Source organism: Mus musculus, chromosome 11 (assembly GCF_000001635.26).
Source record: "Mus musculus strain C57BL/6J chromosome 11, GRCm38.p6 C57BL/6J".
Lineage (NCBI taxonomy): Eukaryota > Metazoa > Chordata > Mammalia > Rodentia > Muridae > Mus > Mus musculus.
The window spans coordinates 27,977,911-27,996,401 of NC_000077.6; positions in this window are offsets into that span (position 1 = coordinate 27,977,911).

Here is an 18,491-nt window from a genome sequence, read left to right on the forward strand (position 1 = left end):
CCTTGAGTTTCGGTTTCTTCCTTTAAATACCCCCTTACCCAGCTACTCGGGGCGCCACGGTCCTCTACCCCTGCGTGGTGTATGACCATGGGCCCGAGAGCGCTCTTGAATAAAAATCCTCTTGCAATTTGCAGCAAGACCCGTTTCTTGTGGGTGATTTTGGGGTGTCGCCTCTCCTGAGTCAGAACGTGGGGGAGCCCTCACATTGTGGGTCTTTCAAATCCAATAATCAAAATTGCAGAGATTTTTCTAGGAAAAAAACAACTATCAGCTTATTTGCCTTAGAACTAAGAAGCTGCAAACCACTTTTAAAAGCATCTTGTCAGCAGGAAGTCTCCTGCTGTGCTTTACTCCTGGCTAAGGGTATGGAGCAACTTTAATCAGCCTTGGCTCTGCAAACTGAGACTGAATGAAGACATGGATAACCAGCAGATAAAGTTTTAACCATTTTTTCTTTTCAACATGAGACATAGAACCCAAGTCATTCAGACAGTGAAACAAAAACAGGTACAAATTGACATGTGGACAGATTGGTGCACCAAACACAGACAATACAGGGAGGGTAGAGAACTTGATATAACCAGAACCAAGGATGTCTCCTGTAGGCATCTCAGAGAAAGCAGGACTTCACCCAATTTTCCTCTGTTCCTGGAAAACCACCAAAATCCATTTTCCTCTCTCTCTCTCTCTCTCTCTCTCTCTCTCTCTCTATATATATATATATATATATGTCATTGGTATATCTAGCATCTCCCTCTTTTGTTGTTTTTTGTTTTTTACTTATTTTATTTTATTTTATTTTATTTTATTTTATTTTATTTTATTATTTTAAGCCCTATTCCTCTTGCCTGATGCAGTTCTTATTTGTGGACAAATGCCTGTTTACAATTTTCCAATCCCTTGGGTACTTTCTCTAGCTCCTCCATTGGGGGCCCTGTGGTCCATCCAAAAGCTGACTGTGAGCATCCACTTCTGTGTTTGCCAGGCCCCAGCATAGCCTCACAAGAGACAGCTATATCAGGGTACTTTCAGCAAAATCTTGCTGGTGTATGCAATGGTGTCAGTGTTTGGAGGATGATTATGGGATGGATCCAGGGTATGGCAGTCTCTAGATGGTCCATCCTTTCAGCCATCATTGGAAAGAGAGGCTCCTTGGTCTTGCAAACTTTATATGCCTCAGTACAGGGGAAAGCCAGGGCCAAGAAGTGGCAGTGGGTGGGTAGGGGAGTTAGGGGGGAGGGTACGGGGGACTTTTGGGATACCATTTGAAATGTAAATGAAGAAAATAGCTAATTAAAGAAAAAGAATTTTCCAACCCCATTTTCTACTGTCAACCCCTAGCTGATATCAGCATTGGACCGACGCTGCCTCAGTCTAGCCTATATTCTTTTTTGCACCCTTCTGATCAACACTGTTCAAAATATGAAATTTTTAGCACTAACATTAATGGTGTGTGTTGCTTACTGTGCAGGATGCATCTCCTGTTTTCTATTGAGCCACACCAAGACAGTGTATCCCCAGCCCTTCTTTCTGTTTTCAAGCCACTCGTTGGTCATCACCTGTAGCCATCAGCGGCCACAGGTTATTGGGTTCCTAAAAGGAAAAGTGTGGTTTGTATGGGAAAGGCAGCAAGAGAAATAATGAGCCAAGACAAAATTCTATGATCAAGGCCAATGTTTACTTATGAATTCAAGCTTGGGGGGTGGGGGAGGGGGGGCGCATCATCACCATGCCCGAATTTTGTTGCTTTGTCAGGATTTCTGGTCAGGAAAACAGGTTCAGCCTCTCAGCAGGTAGTGGCATCATGGAGGAAAGCAGCAGATGTGGCAGGACAATAGACTTTACCTAGGTTGGAAGATTCAATCCTTGGTGGGCTCGCAATTATGGTAGACACAGGTCTGAGCCAACCTGCTCAAGGCTTGGGGTTGGGAGGCATACCTTACCTTCAGCTATGGTGCAGTTCCAGTCTCCTAAGGGGAACTCCTTCAACAGTATAGGCTGGATTCTGGGTTGGGGCACTGTCCATAGTGGCAACAAAAATGTGCATAATCACTAAGAGCAAATGAGTGTTCCTTTTCCTCTACAACCTTGATGGCATCAGTTGTTTATAGGATTGTTTCTGATACTAAGATCCTTTTCCCAATTGGGTCTTGATCTGTCAGTAAAGAAAGCTATAAGCTAATTGCTGAGTGGAATAGACTGGACTTTCCGGTCCCTGGAGAAAAAGCAAGATGCAAGGGAGAAAAGGGAGGTTTGCCATGCTTTGAAGAGAGAAGACCCAGTAGCCATGTAAGGTCTCTGGAGAATCTGCGGCCTGTGGGCCACCCTTACAAGCAGATGATCAGGGATGTTTGCCAGGGGCTAGATGGGACTAACCTCTAAAGTTTAGGGAAGGTGGGAGGTATGAAACTAAGAGTGTTGATAAGGGCATGTTTTACCAGGCAGGAGATCGTAGTACCCAACAATTGCGCCAAAAGTCAAGTTGAAATTAAACAACTTTGTGCTTGTGTCTGTTACCCATGGATTCGAGGTAAGCTGGGTGGGGTCTTGTAGCATGATCTGATTCGAAGAACTTAGCCATGGTAGCAAAAAGCTACATGCAACAGATGACACACAATGTGGAAAGCGAGAATCCACTATTAATTTAGGAATTCTCAGTTTGAACACGTACATACAGTGATATAAGTCTAAGAAGAGGGAAAACTGATTTCTCAGCAAAGAAGAGGAGCGAGTCACGGGGTGGCTCCAGCGTGTAGGATACTTCAACAAAAGAACAGTTAGGCTCTATAAGAATTCTGTGATGGACTTCAGATGTAAGAGATTAGAAGTCTAAAAATACATTAAGCAGAAGGGAATTTAACTATACATATTAAACTATATTAAAAACCTTAGATCAAAGCAAGGAGATAGGGTGCCTATCCTATCTCATATAGTAGGAATTTAAGCCTTGAGAATTATATAAAGAGAGAGCCTGGAAATAGGTTCAAACAGTAAGTAGAGAGAGGTGTTAAGTAAATAATTAAGGCCTTGATCTCATGAAAGTCAGAGCAGGGGACAATAGAAGCACTGTTTCAACAGACAATATGTGTTTAGAGTTCTATATTTGGTTTAAATTGATTTAATTGTCAAGATGAGTATGATTTTGATTTAGGTGCTTATATTGAAAACCTGCTGGGAGAGAGGTCAAGTTAAATGTTTAATGAATACTGGTTATTGGACCAAGAACATGCTATTTTAGGGGAATGTCTCTGCATTTCTTTTGACAGGAAAGGAGCATAGGCTCTGGACCCCTTCCAGAGTGAAATGATTCAGATATGACAGGGTGAAACTGCCTAAAAAACTAGAAAAATTCAAGTGAACCAAACAGGACAGGTAAAGATTCTTTGTGCCATCCTTCGCATGGCACGAATGAAGACTTATCATAATTGGTTATTAATAAAATTAACTCTAAATGGAGAGAAACTTGAAGCAATCCCACTAAAACCAGGGACTAGAGAAGGCTGCCCACTTTCTCACTATCTATTCAATATAGTACTTGAAGTTCTAGCCAGAGCTATTCGACAACAAAAGGACATCAAGGGGATACAAATTGGAATGGAAGGAGTCAAAATATCACTATTTGCAGATGATACGATAGTATATATAAGTGACCCCAAAAATTCCACCAGAGAACTCCTAAACCCGATAAACAGTTTCAGTGCGGTAGCTGGATATAAAATTAACTCAAATAAATCAATGGCCTTTCTCTACACAAAGGATAAACAGACTGAGAAAGAAATTAGGGAAACAACACCCTTCACAATAGTCATAAATAATATAAAATACCTTGGTCTGACTCTAAGGAAGTGAAAGATCTGTATGATAAGAACTTCAAGTCTCTGAAGAAAGAAATTGAAAAAGATCTCAGAAGATGGAAAGATCTCCCTTGCTCATGGATCGGCAGGATTAATATAGTAAAAATGGCTATGCTGCCGAAAGCAATCTACAGATTTAATGCAATCCCCATTAAAATTTCAACTCAATTCTTCACTGAGATAGAAAGGGCAATTTGCAAATTCATCTGGAATAATAAAAAGCCTAGGATAACAAAAACTATTCTCAACAATAAAAGAACCTCTGGTGGAATTACCATGCCTGACCTAAAGCTGTACTACAGAGCAATTGTGATAAAAACTGCATGGTACTGGTATAGCGACAGACAAGTAGACCAGTGGAATAGAATTGAAGACCCAGAAAGGAATCCACACAGCTATGGTCAATTGATCTTTGATAAGGGTGCTAAAACCATCCAGTGGAAAAAAGACAGCATTTTCAACAAATGGTGCTGGCACAACTGGCAGCTATCATGTAGAAGAATGTGAAATGATCCATTCTTATCTCCTTGTACAAAGCTCAAGTCTAAGTGGATCAAGGACCTCCACATAAGACCGGAAACACTGAAATTAATAGAGGAGAAAGTAGGGAAAAGCCTCAAAGATATGGGAACAGGGGAAAAATTCCTAAACAGTACAGCAATGCCTTGCACTGTGAGGTCAAGAATTGACAAATGGTACCTCATAAAATTGCAAAGCTTCTGTAAGGCAACAGACGCTGTGAATAAGACTAAAAGGCCACCAACAGACTAGAAAAGGATTTTTTTCCAATCCTAAATCTGAGAGGGGACTAATATCCAATACATACAAAGAGCCCAAGAAGCTGAACACCAGAAATTCAAATAATCCCATTAAAACATGGGATTCAGAGTTAAACAAAGAATTCTCATTTGAGGATTACTGAATGGCTGAGAAGCACCTGAAAAAATGTTCAGCATCCGTAATCATCAGGGAAATGCAAGTCAAAACAACCCTGATATTCCACCTCACACCAGTCAGAATGGCTAAGATAAAAAATTCAGGTGACAGCAGATGCTGGCGAGAATGTGGAGAAAGAGGAACACTTCTCTGCTTCCGGTGGGATTGCAAGCTTGTACAACCACTCTGGAAAGTCAGTCTGGAGGTTCCTCAGAAAATTGGACATAATACTACCAGAAAATCCAGCAAAACCTCTCTGGGCATATACCCAGAATAAGTTCCAACTGGTAATAGGAACACGTGCTCCACTATGTTCATAGCAGTCTTATTTATAATAGCCAAAAGCTGGAAAGAACCCAGATGTCCCTCAATAGAGGAATGGATAAAAAAAAATGTGGTACATTTACACAATGGAGTACTACTCAGCTATTAAAAACAATGGATTTATGAAATTCTTGGCCAGATAGATGTATCTGTAGGATATCATCCTGAGTGAGGTAACCCAATCACAAAAGAAGTCATTAGATATGCACTCACTGATAAGTTGATATTATCCCAGAAACATAGAACACCCAAGATACAATTTATAAAACACAAGAAAATCAAGAAATGGGAAGACCAATGGGTGGATCCTTCATTTCTCCTTAGAAGAGGGAACAAAATACCCATGAAAGGAGTTACAGAGACAATGTTTGTAGCTAAGATGAAAGGATGGGCTATCCAGAGACTACTCCACCTGGGGATCCATTCCATAAACAGCCACCAAACCCAGATACTATTGCATATGCCAGAAAGATTTTGCTGAAGGGACCCTGTTATAGCTGTCTTGTATGAGGCTATGCCAGTGCCTGGCAAATACAGAAGTGGAAGCTCACAGTCATCTATAAGATGAAACACAGGGACTCCAATGGAGAAGCTAGAGAAAACACCCAAGGAGCTGAAGGGGTCTGCAACCCTATAGGTAGAATAACAATATGAACTAACCAGTACCCCCAGACCTCATATCTCTAGCTGCATGTGTAGCAGAAGATGGCCTAGTTGGCTATCACTGGAAAGATTGGCCCCTTGGTATTGCAAACTTTATATGTCCCAGTACAGGGGAATGCCAAGGCCAAGAAGCAGGAGTGGGTGGGTAGGGGAGCAGGGCAGAGGGTGGATATAGGGAACTCTTGGGATAGCATTTGAAATGTATATAAAGAAAATATTTAATAAAAATAAATAAAAGAATTAAAACATAAAATAAAATTAACTCATTAAAAAGGTGGAAAGAGAGGCCCTTGGTCTCCAGAAATAATGAACTGACCTGCTTAAAACCCTTCTTTGGGTTTCTGCCCAAAACAGCTTCGAGGAATGTCATGGAATTCAGGTCATCTTGTCTTATTCAAACTTTCAGATGGATCTAGTCAGAAATTCAGTCAAGACCTGAGTCTTCTAGGCATATGTAGACTGGGGAACAGATGCTAAAGCTAGCTTTCTTAAACTCTAACCAAATTTTCTAATTCACCTGCCCACCCCCACCCTTTCTAAGAAATTTTTTCAGCCCTGTTCAGCAAGAAGTTATGGAATACTCATCAGCTCAATTCCCTGGGTTTGGGAGTCTGGTAATGATTATTTTACAATCATACAAATGCCATTTTAAGGGTTAATTTGGGAATGGTCATAATTTTGAACAGGGAGTAAATAGGTGGAATGGATTGTGTAGCCATAAATGTAATTGTTAAAAGTCTTTGTAATTGCTGGAAAGTTGAAGTTATAATTCCTTACATTGGTAGAGAATTTATTTTGATACAGATCTAAGGTTTTTATTACTATGTATTTCTTATATTGATACAAAACTTGAGATTAATATTGGTACATTTAGGAATTGTGCCTATACAACTCATTTAAGAATGAAACACTTAGACCCAGTCCTTCTAGTAACTGCTATAACAAACTGTTTTTAGGGATGATTAAGCAATACGAGTTAGGGGCCAGATAGCAAATGCATGGTTATGTTAGATTCTGATTTAATTATAAAAGGGTGTTTTCGATATGTTTCAATAAGAATTAGTTAAGAGTAGTCAAGATTTTACAGTTCATATATATATATATATATATATATATATATATATATATATATATGATGTATATATATCTTCACAACATCAGAAATCCACAGAATGTGACATTTAATATGATTAAATTATTTCACATTGAGACATATTGCTTCTGATAGCACTTGCTACTTAGTTCAAAGAAATTGAGCATCTTCACCTCCAGGCAAAGTTGCTTATCATGGTAAGATAGACACTGGGCAGACATTGCCTATTTCATCTGCAGACAAAATCCTGTACAGGAAAAGGACATATTATTCAGAATAACCTACTGTTGACTCTGCCAATATATAATAAGCAGTCCTTAATAATTCTGCTTTGCAAAGTTTTGTTAGATAATCCTGAGCAAGAAATCTGAAGTGATACTCCAATGTTTTGAGGAATTAGGGAGCTGTCCAGGTAGTCAGCTGTCTCTACAATTGTTTAAGTTTGAGAAGCTATGCTTGGTGCTTCCTATATAACCAGGTAATATTTAAGTTGTTCTCAGATTTCTGATGGGGTTGAGGACTAGTTTTAGTCTCATAATCAAACTGAAGTTGTTTAACAGTGAGAGAGAGGTTATAGAGTGGAAGACATGGTTTTCTAATGCCATTATAGGTTGAAACGTAAACATAATCTAGGGATGGAATCATAATTCTTTAAGTTAGGAATGATGGTAGAGTATTTATCTAATTGACAAATATGATGGACTAGATGTCAATTTTATAACATACTGTGTAATTTGCATGATTATTATGGTATTGTTCAATTTATGTCTGGGAGAAAAGGGTTTGTTTTTTAAATTTTTTTTATTTTTATTTTTTAATTTTTTTTGGACAGAAAATCTGTGAGGTCCTATTCCTCAATTGGGTCTTGACATGTCAGTAAAGAAAGCCATGTGCCAATTGCTGGGTATAAGGAATAGGCAAGACTTCCAGGTCCCTGGAGAAAAAGCAAGGTGCAAGGGAGGAAATTGAGGTTTGCTATGATTTGAAGAGGGAAGAACCCAGAAGCCATTTGAGGTCTCTGGAGGGCCTGGGCCTGTGGTTTCTCCTACAGTTGGATGGACAGCGATGTTTGGAAGGGATAGATGGTACTAACCAGTAAAATTTAGGGCATGTGGGAGGTACAGAGCTAAGAGTCTTGATAAGGGCATGCCTTTCCAGGGAGGAGATAGTAACACCTAGCAATTGTGCCAAGAAGGCAAGATGAAATTGAACAACTGTGTAGATGTGTTTTTTATCTGTGGATGCAATACAAACTGTATGGGACTGGTAGCAGGGCCCCATTCCCAGAGCTCAGGTGGGGTAGTGAAAAGGTATATTTAACATTTGTTTGTTATTTTCTTGTTATTAGCCATTTTTGATTGAGGTAAAGTGATATCTTAAATATCTTTAAAAAAAACCCTTCTCAGTAAATGACTAACATATTTCTGGATTATTAAAAACAAGGACATCATGATTATGCTGGACGGTGGATAGAATTAGAAAATATCATTGTGTGTGGAATAATTCAGACCCAAAACATGCATGGTTATGTACTCACTGAGAAGTAAATATTTGGAAAAAGTACAGAATACCCTTGATACACCTCTCATATCTTATGAAGTTAAGTAAGAAGGAACAGCCTAGTGAGGATGCTTCAATCCCACTTACAAGGGGGAACAAAACACTCATGGGAAGCAGCAGGAGGGAGGAGACTAGGTAGAAGAGGTGAGGGGAAGGGGAAAGGGGGTACAGGATTAGGTATGTGGGGAGATATGAGAGAGTCCCTGAGGACCACTAACATGAAGGTAATATGCAACAGCTAGAGATAGGGGGTCAGGGAACCTCTAGAAAATCCTAAAGATCTGGTATCAAGGAAGCTTTGGGGATTCAATATGCTTGACCTTAATTGAAATGTCCAACAGTGGAGATAAGGAACTTGAAGAGATCAGCTCCAATAGTTAGACAGGTCCCCCAGTGTAGTGATGGGGACACCAACCCACCTTCAAATTTTTCATTCCAAAATTTTTCCTGTCTCAAAAAAATGAGGGGACCAAAATGGAGCAGAGATAGAATGAATGGCTGAACAGTAACTAGCCCAACTTAGGATCTATCCCAGGGTGAGCACCAAACCCTGACACTATTACTGATGCTATATTGTGCTTGCAGACAGTAATCTAGCATGATGTTAAAATGCAATCCATTAGTTTGACCCCAGATCATGTGTTTTCATTATCTCATGGGCCTCAAACCAGGATGTAGAAGGACATCTCACTGAAAGAAATGACAGATGCAGTCTGAAAAATGAAAATTGTTTGCAATAGGAAACAAAGGAACAGGGGAAAGGTACTTCAGGAAAACAAAACAACCTGTAAAAGAACAAAGAAACTGAAAAATCTTGATACCCAAGGTAGGTCAGTAGTTCCAGAACTAAGATTGTGAGGAAAAGAAATAACAAAGAATGGAGACAGCAAGATGAGCAGCACAATGAACCTGTCAAGGCCCACAGGCATGCTGAGGAAATTCTGATTATGAAACGTTTGAGTGGACTAAAGACTCACTCTATAAGGTAGAGCCCATACTTGACACTATTTATGATGCCAAGGACCTGAGATTTGATAGATCATAAGCATATGAGAAAGTACCGCAATTGTTCTTAGATGCACAGGTTCTCAGCAAACCCCTAAAAGGTCAAACAAGATTTTATAGTCATCAGCTAAAGCCATTAAAAAACAGATATTTACATATAATTCATAACAATAGCTAATATATAATTTTAGTTATGAAGTAGCAATTAAATAATTTTGTGGTTGGGAGGTCAACCCAACATGAGGAAGAATCACAGCATTCTGAAGGCTGAAAACCACTCTGCAATACAAATGACTTCTAATGACATACTCAACCTTCATAGAGGTTTCTTCTTGAGGACTTTCACAACAAAACAATGTGCAAATAGTAAGCAAGTTTGAAGCAATCCATCCTAAATGGATTTTTTTTCTCTACAGCCCTCCCCTGAAGGTGAAGGAAGGTTTGTTGAAGGGAATAAATAAATATTGTAAGCGCCAAAGGTAGTGGGTAACTTTCAAGGCAGATCATCTTCCATAAGCAAGAGAAGTGACTCACATATGAAGTTGCAGAGAATATGACAGGATGTACAAGACCTACACAGGTTCAAGCCTCGAAAAATTCCACCACTGAGAAGGGGAAGTGGACACCTTTATAAAAGAAGATATTTGCAAACCTGCTGGTATAGGGAAATTTAATTTTCTCTAATAGAGTGTCACTGGATATATTAATATACTCTAGGGCAACCCATGCCCATAAGTTAACCAAAACAGAGCTCTGTATTGTTTTTTATGTGCTTTTGTTTTTATTGCTATTTTTTGTCTCATTGGATTTTGTCTGCTTTGTTGTTGTTTTTTTTTTTTTTGGGTGGGGGGGGAGGGGTTGTAAGCTTTTGAGAGAAAGAACGAACATAAAGTTGGATTCGTAAGTAGGTGGGTAGGGACTTGGATAAGCTAGGAGACCAGAAAAAAATATGATCAAAATACAGTGTATGAAAACATTTACAAACATTAAAACCTGTAAGAAGATGAGGATGGAATAGAGAGAACTAATTACATTTTCTTGTAATTTCATGTGGGGAATACATTGGGTGCAAGACAAAGAGATTATCTGCAACCTGTTGCACATTCCAGCAATTCATCTCCCCAGAAGAAGAACACAGAAAACAAATTGGGATTTGTTAAACATAATCACAATGACACAGATAAGAGAGCAGATGTGCCGGGTATGGTGGCACATGCCTTTAATCCCAGCACTTGGGAGGCAAAGGCAGTCAGATTTCTGAGTTCAAGCCCAGCCTGGTCTACAGAGTGAGTTCCAGGATAGCCAGGGCTACACAGAGAAACCCTGTCTCAAAAAAAGCAAAACAACAACAGCAACAGCAACAACAACAACAACAAAACCAAAACAAAAAACACACAAAAAAAGAGAGCAGATGCAAAAATAAAACTCCAGGAAAGATCAAAAGAACAGATGAGACAAACTCCAAGGAGTTCAAATAGGCAACAGTGAAGGTTGTAAATAGTTCCTATGACTGAAAAACCTTTTATCGAAGGGAGATAATGGGGAATACTTTTGAAAATAGAACAAAAAACGGTAAGCTGTTTTAATTTTTGCTCAAGTCAACTCAAATGAAACTTTGCTGACATTGTCACCCAATAGGTAGAAAGCTATTAGAAACCTGCTAGGGAAAACCATAGTAATGTTCTTTCAAAATCAGTCCACTGATATTGGGTTAGTCAGCAAAATATAATGAGACTCTTCACCAAAGTTTTACATCTAAACAAACCAATATTTGGTATCATCAGCTATAATATACAGACAAAAAATATAGCGTGATTATCTCATATACGTTATAACCCATCAGCATGTTAGAAATAATTATTCTTTCTGTCTATAGAAATAGTGGCCCATACCATCTCTAATTATATTTCAAGGAGATATAATAAACTCTACTCCCCTTTTTAGACACTGCACAATATAGTGCACACACATTTATGCATACAAAATGTACAGCCACATAAATATTAAGTCTTAAAAACATTTTAATGTGGGTAAAACCAAGGAAGGAAAAGAAAGACATCAGTGCTCTACAAAAATAAACAGCATCATTGTTCACTTTATATTTCTACAGTAAATAATGCTTTACTCTTTTCTAAACACATCCACTGCTACATGTTTTCTTAAGTTCCCAAAGGTGCTAAATTTCTGCCTATGAACATCAGCTCCCTATTGAAGGACACATGGAATCTCTAAGACATCAAACTAGTTTAGCAAGAATACAGGACTGGTTATGTCAATGAGATTTTCCATTAATTACTCAGAAGAGTGATTCACACATTTACCCAATAAATACAACCTCTTTTTTCAGAAAAATGCAAAATTATTTTTCTTTATATATGTGTAAGTATATTCTCATAGATACAACTTTGTTCTGATGTTTTCTGAATGTATTTACTCTCAATTATTTTTCTCCTAAGGGAATAAAATATTTTCATGTCATGATCGATGATACAAACCTACTCATATGTACTCATTAACTCTCCACAAATCTTTTTCAGAATAGCTTAGGAATACATATTCTCTTCCTAGTAAGATAATTGTGTTCAGAATTGCAAACCCTTACTAGTAACAGTAACTGGGTATGACAATTTAAAAGAAAACATACATGGAACTTGTGGATTGAAAGCAATTCTTCTGGTGCTTATTGGGTGAAGAAAATTTATGTGAAATTTCAAAGGCAGTAATAGTTACAGAGAACTAGACACTACCACTGAAATGTAGTAAAGATGCAAATTAGGAGCTAGATTTGTGCTATATTACAAAACAATTTGTTATATGCCAAAGAATATAAGTGAATTGGGCTTTGTAAAAAATATTCTGTAATAAATAATTTCTGGACTATATTGCATTTTTGTGAGATTGTGCTTGGTATTTGTCTAATGCATATATAATTTGAGCTCATATAAAACACACAAAAGGCAGCCTTCTTTTATCTCCAAAACAATATGTTGGATTACAGGCTTTGCATATCTTTTCTTAAAACTTCCATTATAGTTTTCTCAAATTCAATTCATTTACATCTATAATACAGCATTTAGCAAGATTTTAAAAAAGAAAAAACAATGTGTACCCCCAGTGCTTTATATCTCAATATAAGCTTAATTTCCACCAAAATTGGTCAAGTTTGAGCCAATAAGTCAATTATAAGGAAAGCATAGTATAGTCAAAGTTGTTTATACAAAAGAAGAAAAGGACTCATAACTCTTCCCCAGGAGGAGATTCTGAAAATTCTTAGAATTCAAATCTTATTCATGGCTTGCTTTCTTTCTTTCAAATCATTCCCATCTCTTTTAACTAAATGACATTCTTTCCTGTTTTCTGGACAGTAATACGATGATACCTCCTTCTCCACATCCACATAATTCTTTATTAAAATGGTAGGGAAAAGTTGGCAAACATCCAGTTAGTACCTGCTTATCATGATGTCAAAGCAGACATAAATATTATCAGGAATGCCAGTTGCCTTGCAATTAAGAATCTATTTCCTGTAAGGCTATCAGCTTTCCCAAATTGTCAACTGTAAATTGAAAAAAGATCTTTATGGTGAATCCAAGGATATTTCCTTGTCTGAGACATCTAAAGTTAGTATCCTACAGGACCATGTTTTTATATACCCGCAACTGGCAACTAATTTGGATATCTTTGCATTGCATTTACAAGTTGTACTTTTCAGAGACTTCCCAGAAAAAAACAACAACACTAAACAGCCGACATATTGAAACTCAGAGATTTTCCAGCAAAAGTGTAAAAGTGAATAAGTAAGAAGAAAATTTTAATCCATAAAAGAAGCCTAAAATCTCACAATGCACACTGATACATATCCATTCTGATAGTCTTGGAAGACAGTGAATAGGAACACAATGTTGAATATAGGCTATCATAAGTAGAAGTCCAAATTCTACAACAGGCTATCATAAGTAGATGCCTACATTCCACACACAGGTGGTCACAATTAGAAACTTAGCATTTCAGAAACCTCAAGTTTACTCTAAAAATTGTTTTATGTTCTATTAAATCAGGACATGTTGTAGAAAGTGACTGAGATTTCTATATTCAGAGTGTGTGCTTAGAGAGTTTAGGGTGACTGACACTTCATTTGAACACATCTGATTTCTTTCTACTCAGAAGAATACAAGGTTCAGAGAGTGTAAGTGATATAGCCAAGCATAAATTTAAAAAGTGTTCACTTTAGTTTGATTCCAGACATCAGAATGCAGTCTGAAAAAGAAAAAAAAAAAAAAAAGACTGCCTCTTTAGTAATACCATTAATAATGTTAATAGTCAGGGGCAAATAGCCCTCACCTGTGATGGGCAGACTTAGCAAATGAAAGTACAAATACTAAAAGTAGCATTTCAGCCAGCCAACTATTGAAGATAATACATTCAAAAACTGAAGATATTTGATATACACCAATATTTGTGTGTTCATCATCCATCTTAAATTGTGATACAGCACTACCTGAAAAACACAGAAAACAAATTTCAGCTAATTAAAAGGTAAACACAGCTCTCAATTCATTTCTGAAATTCATATGCATACTCTATGCCAAATATTTTAAGCACTACATCTTCTTCTTGTGCAGCATTTTCTCCTTCAATGTTACTGGTTCTCTTCTTCCTGAGTTTGGGCATCCTCAAGAATTTGTCCCATTTCTCTCAGTTCTTTTTGTGAGATTATGGCATTTTCTTTGGTTTTTATCTTTACCAGACTCTTCTTATACAATTGATCCATCACAGATTCTACCTGTTGTTCGCAGGTCAAACCACAGTCCCCTTTGCTATTACACCTTAGCAGATCTCTCATTCTTGTACTTCAAGTAGATAGTGGGTCTACAGACAAACTATAGCCATCTCTAACTCTATTTTGTTTATGATTACAAAGCAAGATTAAATTTATTTTTAAATTTTGATCTTTTGCATATTTGAATAATAGACTTTGGATTTTTTAAAGTGAAAATATAACTTTAATTCAGTAGATTCTGGTTATTGTTTCTTTTCCAGCAACTCCTAACAGAGTCTCCTGACTTCTCAACTTGACCATATCCACATCATTTTTTTTCTTTCTCATTATGATATAAACAGGCATCTAAAAAGTGATGATGATATTAAATAAAATTAAAACGAAGAAATCAGAATAGGATAACAACAACAAAATAGAAGAAAGATAGCCAAAGAAAAAGATCAAGAAGCACATATAAACTCATGGAGTAACTCATATTTACACAAACAGATAACCCATAAAAACAAACAAACAAAACATAACAGCACACCAGAGAATATATGCAAGGACATGTAAGGAAAAAATAATCTCTGAAGAAAAATTATGAGACATAAGAACCTCCAAATTTTCCATTGAATTCATTTTGTGTTGCCCTTCTACTGCTTGGCATGGGCCTAGCCTTAACAATGGTTTGTATACCCAATGAACTCCAGTAGAAAAAAACTAATTTGTCATTTGAGTATAGTTACCAACTGGAGATTGCTTTTGCATGTAGGCTTGTGTTCCGTATCCGGTTCAGTGATGAGACCCCATCTGCTTTACAATTCTGCAGGGCTTATGAATGCTACCATAGCCTCAGCTAGCTCATATGTGGATTTCTTCTGCTTTATTTACAAGGCTTTGTTCCTTTGGTGTCCTCTATTTCCTCAGGCTCTTACAATCTATCTGCTCCCCTTTTTTACAGAGTTCCCTGAGCCTGACAGATAAAGTTTTGATGAAGACATCCTTTTTTAGGACCAAGTATTCCAAAATCTCTCAATCTGCATACTATCTCTCTGTGAATATTTGGTCTCAGCCGCGGCAGGAAGACGCTGTTCTGATGATGGCTAAGCAAGGCACTGATCTCTGAATATGTCAGAATATTGTTAGGAGTCATTTATTGCTGTTCCTTTAGCAGAACAGTTGTATTTGATTTTTCCATAAGATCACTCACCTATCTGGTCTTGTGTTATGACCTACTTGGACAGTATTGGGAATAGATTCCATGTAAGGCAGCAGGCCTTAAAAACAACCACATTTTTGTGTGTGACACAGGCTTTGGGTCTCTAGTTATCTAGCACAGCTTGCAGTAAAGGCACCATCATTGTGGACTGAAGATTTTTTAGCTGGATTGATTCTCCTTTGGTAGCATGTAAAATACCATCTAGTACTATGAACACTATTCAGTAGTGCTGAAAGCTCTAAGTAAGTATTAGCTCAACCTCTCTATGTCCAATGAGTTGTGTATGTGTTATCTTCAGCAATAAGGCTGTGTGATCAGTTTTTTAGAAAGAAATCCAGAGCTTGGCAATAATAGCCCGGGATGTTTGGAAGTTTCCCTTGGGTCCCTTTGGCCAACAACTATTATATACATAGACAATTCCTGGAAACAGAGGGTTTATTTGATGACTAGTATGTCCAGTTGAGGTTTCATCCCCCTCTCCCATTATTTTATGATTTTATTTATATCACCTTCATATATGTATATGATTTAGGAAACTTCTATTGTATTAGATTTCCATACAACTTCACAAGTATACATTAGTTATAGCTATCTCTTCTTATATTCCCACATTTTTCCTCCCACATCCTCTGGTTGATCAACCCATTCCAGTGCCCCTCCCAACCATCTATAACTATCTATTCTACTTCTGCTTCTTAGGTGATTCAAACCTCTTCCCTAGTCCTTATCTGTATACCTGACCTCTGTGGTTATATAGATTGGATTCTGCGTACTGATGACCTAACAGCTAACAGTCACATAAAAGGGAATACATACCATATTTGTTCTTTGGGTCTCAGCTGCCTCACTCAGGATAATTTTTTTCTATCTCTATTCAGTTACCATCACATTTTCACATTTTTGACAGCTGAGTAACATACCATTGTACATAGTCTCTTTTAACCATTCATGCACTGATGGACATCTAGTCAGATTCCTATTTCTGAATATAATGAATAAATCAGCAATAAACATGTTGGAGCAAGTATCTCTGTAGTAGATTATAGAATCCAGTGGATTCTCAAGAGTATTGTCTTTGATAGGGTACGAAAAAACACCATGACCAAGGCTACTCTTACAAGGATTACATTTAATTGGGGCTGGATTACAGGTTCAGAGATTCAACCTAGTGTCATCAAGGCAGGGACATGCCAGTATCCAGGCAGTCATTGTGCAGGAGGACCTGAGAGGTCTGCATCTTCATATAACTGACCTTCAGGAAGCTAGGACTAGGGTATTAAAGCCCACACCTAAAGTGACACACCTACTCCAATAAGGCCACACATCCTAATATTGCCACTCCCAGGCCCATGTACACAAACCATCACATTTCATTCACTGGCTCCATGGGCTTACCTCAAACACATGAGTCTGCGGGGACCATACCTAGCCAGAGCACAACAAAAAGTACATTTAGTTCAACTTCCAATGTTCCCATAGCCTATAGCAGTCTCAGCAATGCTAAAAGTCTGAAGTTCAAAGTGTCCTCTGAGGTTTATCCAAGCACTTAATTGTAATCCCTGAAGCAAGTCAGGAAAGCAGCTGGGCAAACTCATAACTATGCATCTCCAATGTCAAAGCAGTCTTCAGATCTCCAACTCTTTTTTTTTTTTTTATCTTTGTTGATTGCAACAAAATTATTTCTCTTGGGCTGGTTCCACTACCTGTTAGCAGCTTTGCTCAGCAGGTAACCTAAGGCTCTGGCACCTTTGGCATCTTGGGGCTCTTCCAGTCAACTTCAGCTTCACAGCTTCTTCCTTGTACCAATAACTGGGATCCATACATGATCTTCTAGGCTCTTCAAACAGGCTGTGTCACTTCTCCAGCTCTGTCCTTTCTAGCACTCTAAGGTTAGGTTGATCCATGTAACTGCTGCTCTGCACATCTTACATTAGGACTTGGATGATCTGATAACACCCAGCTTTCTATTTTCAAACTCTCTCACTGCCTAAGCTTGTCTGTCCTAGAACTTGTTATGTAGATTGACCTTGAACTCAGAGATCTTTTTGGCTCATTCTCCTGCAATTAAAGACAGGTGCTACCATGGATGGTCCTAAACTTGGATGGGTCAGATCTCACCCCAAGGTCACCACTCCTCCCTTAATTCAATATCATATCCTTGAACACAGGATTAAGCTCCATTTTATGTCCTGGTGCCTCTTTAATACGCAAACCATGTGTTTATATGTTTTCTTTCTAAGCATGCTATGCTTATTTGAAATGTTCTTCATGAGACTTAACCAGAGAACAAAATACTTCTGCTGGGCTTTTTGAGATTTCCTACTGCAATAAATATAAATCTCTTTACCTTAGCCTCAGGTAGACTCCAGATAAGGACCAAAAGCCACCACATTCTTCACCATAATACCAAGAAAATAGTCTCTAGGCCACATACTGAAATTCTCCACTGAAATGTCTTGGACCAGGATGCACAGTCCAAATCACTCTCATCAACAATGTCTTCCATATTTCTACTAGGATAGCCCACTACAACCCACTTAAAGCATTTCACTGCTTTCCAAATCCAAAGTCCCCAAATCCACATTATTCTGAACAAAAACGTGGTCAGGCTTATCACAGCCACATCCCCCTCCTGATACCAACCTCTATTTTAGTTAGGGTTTTACTGCTGTGAACAGATACCATGACCACATGACCAAGGCAAGTCTTATAAGGTCAACATTTAATTGGGGCTGGCTTAGAAGTTCAGAGGTTTAGTACAATATCATCAAGGTGGAAGCATCAAAGCCTCCAGGCAGGCATGGTGCAGGATGATCTAAAGGTTCTACATCTTTATCTGAAGGCTGCTAGCAGAATTCTGGCTTCCAGGCAGCTAGGAAAATGGTCCATTAACACAGTGACACACCTACTCCAACAAGGCCATACATTATAATAGTGCCACTTCCTGGCCTAGGCATATGAAAACCATCACAAGCTGGATCTGGAGATTTGTTGATTCCTGCCTTCCTGAAGGTTCTTCACACTGATTTCCATAGTGACTGTACAAATCTGTACTTCTACCAGTAATGGACTAGT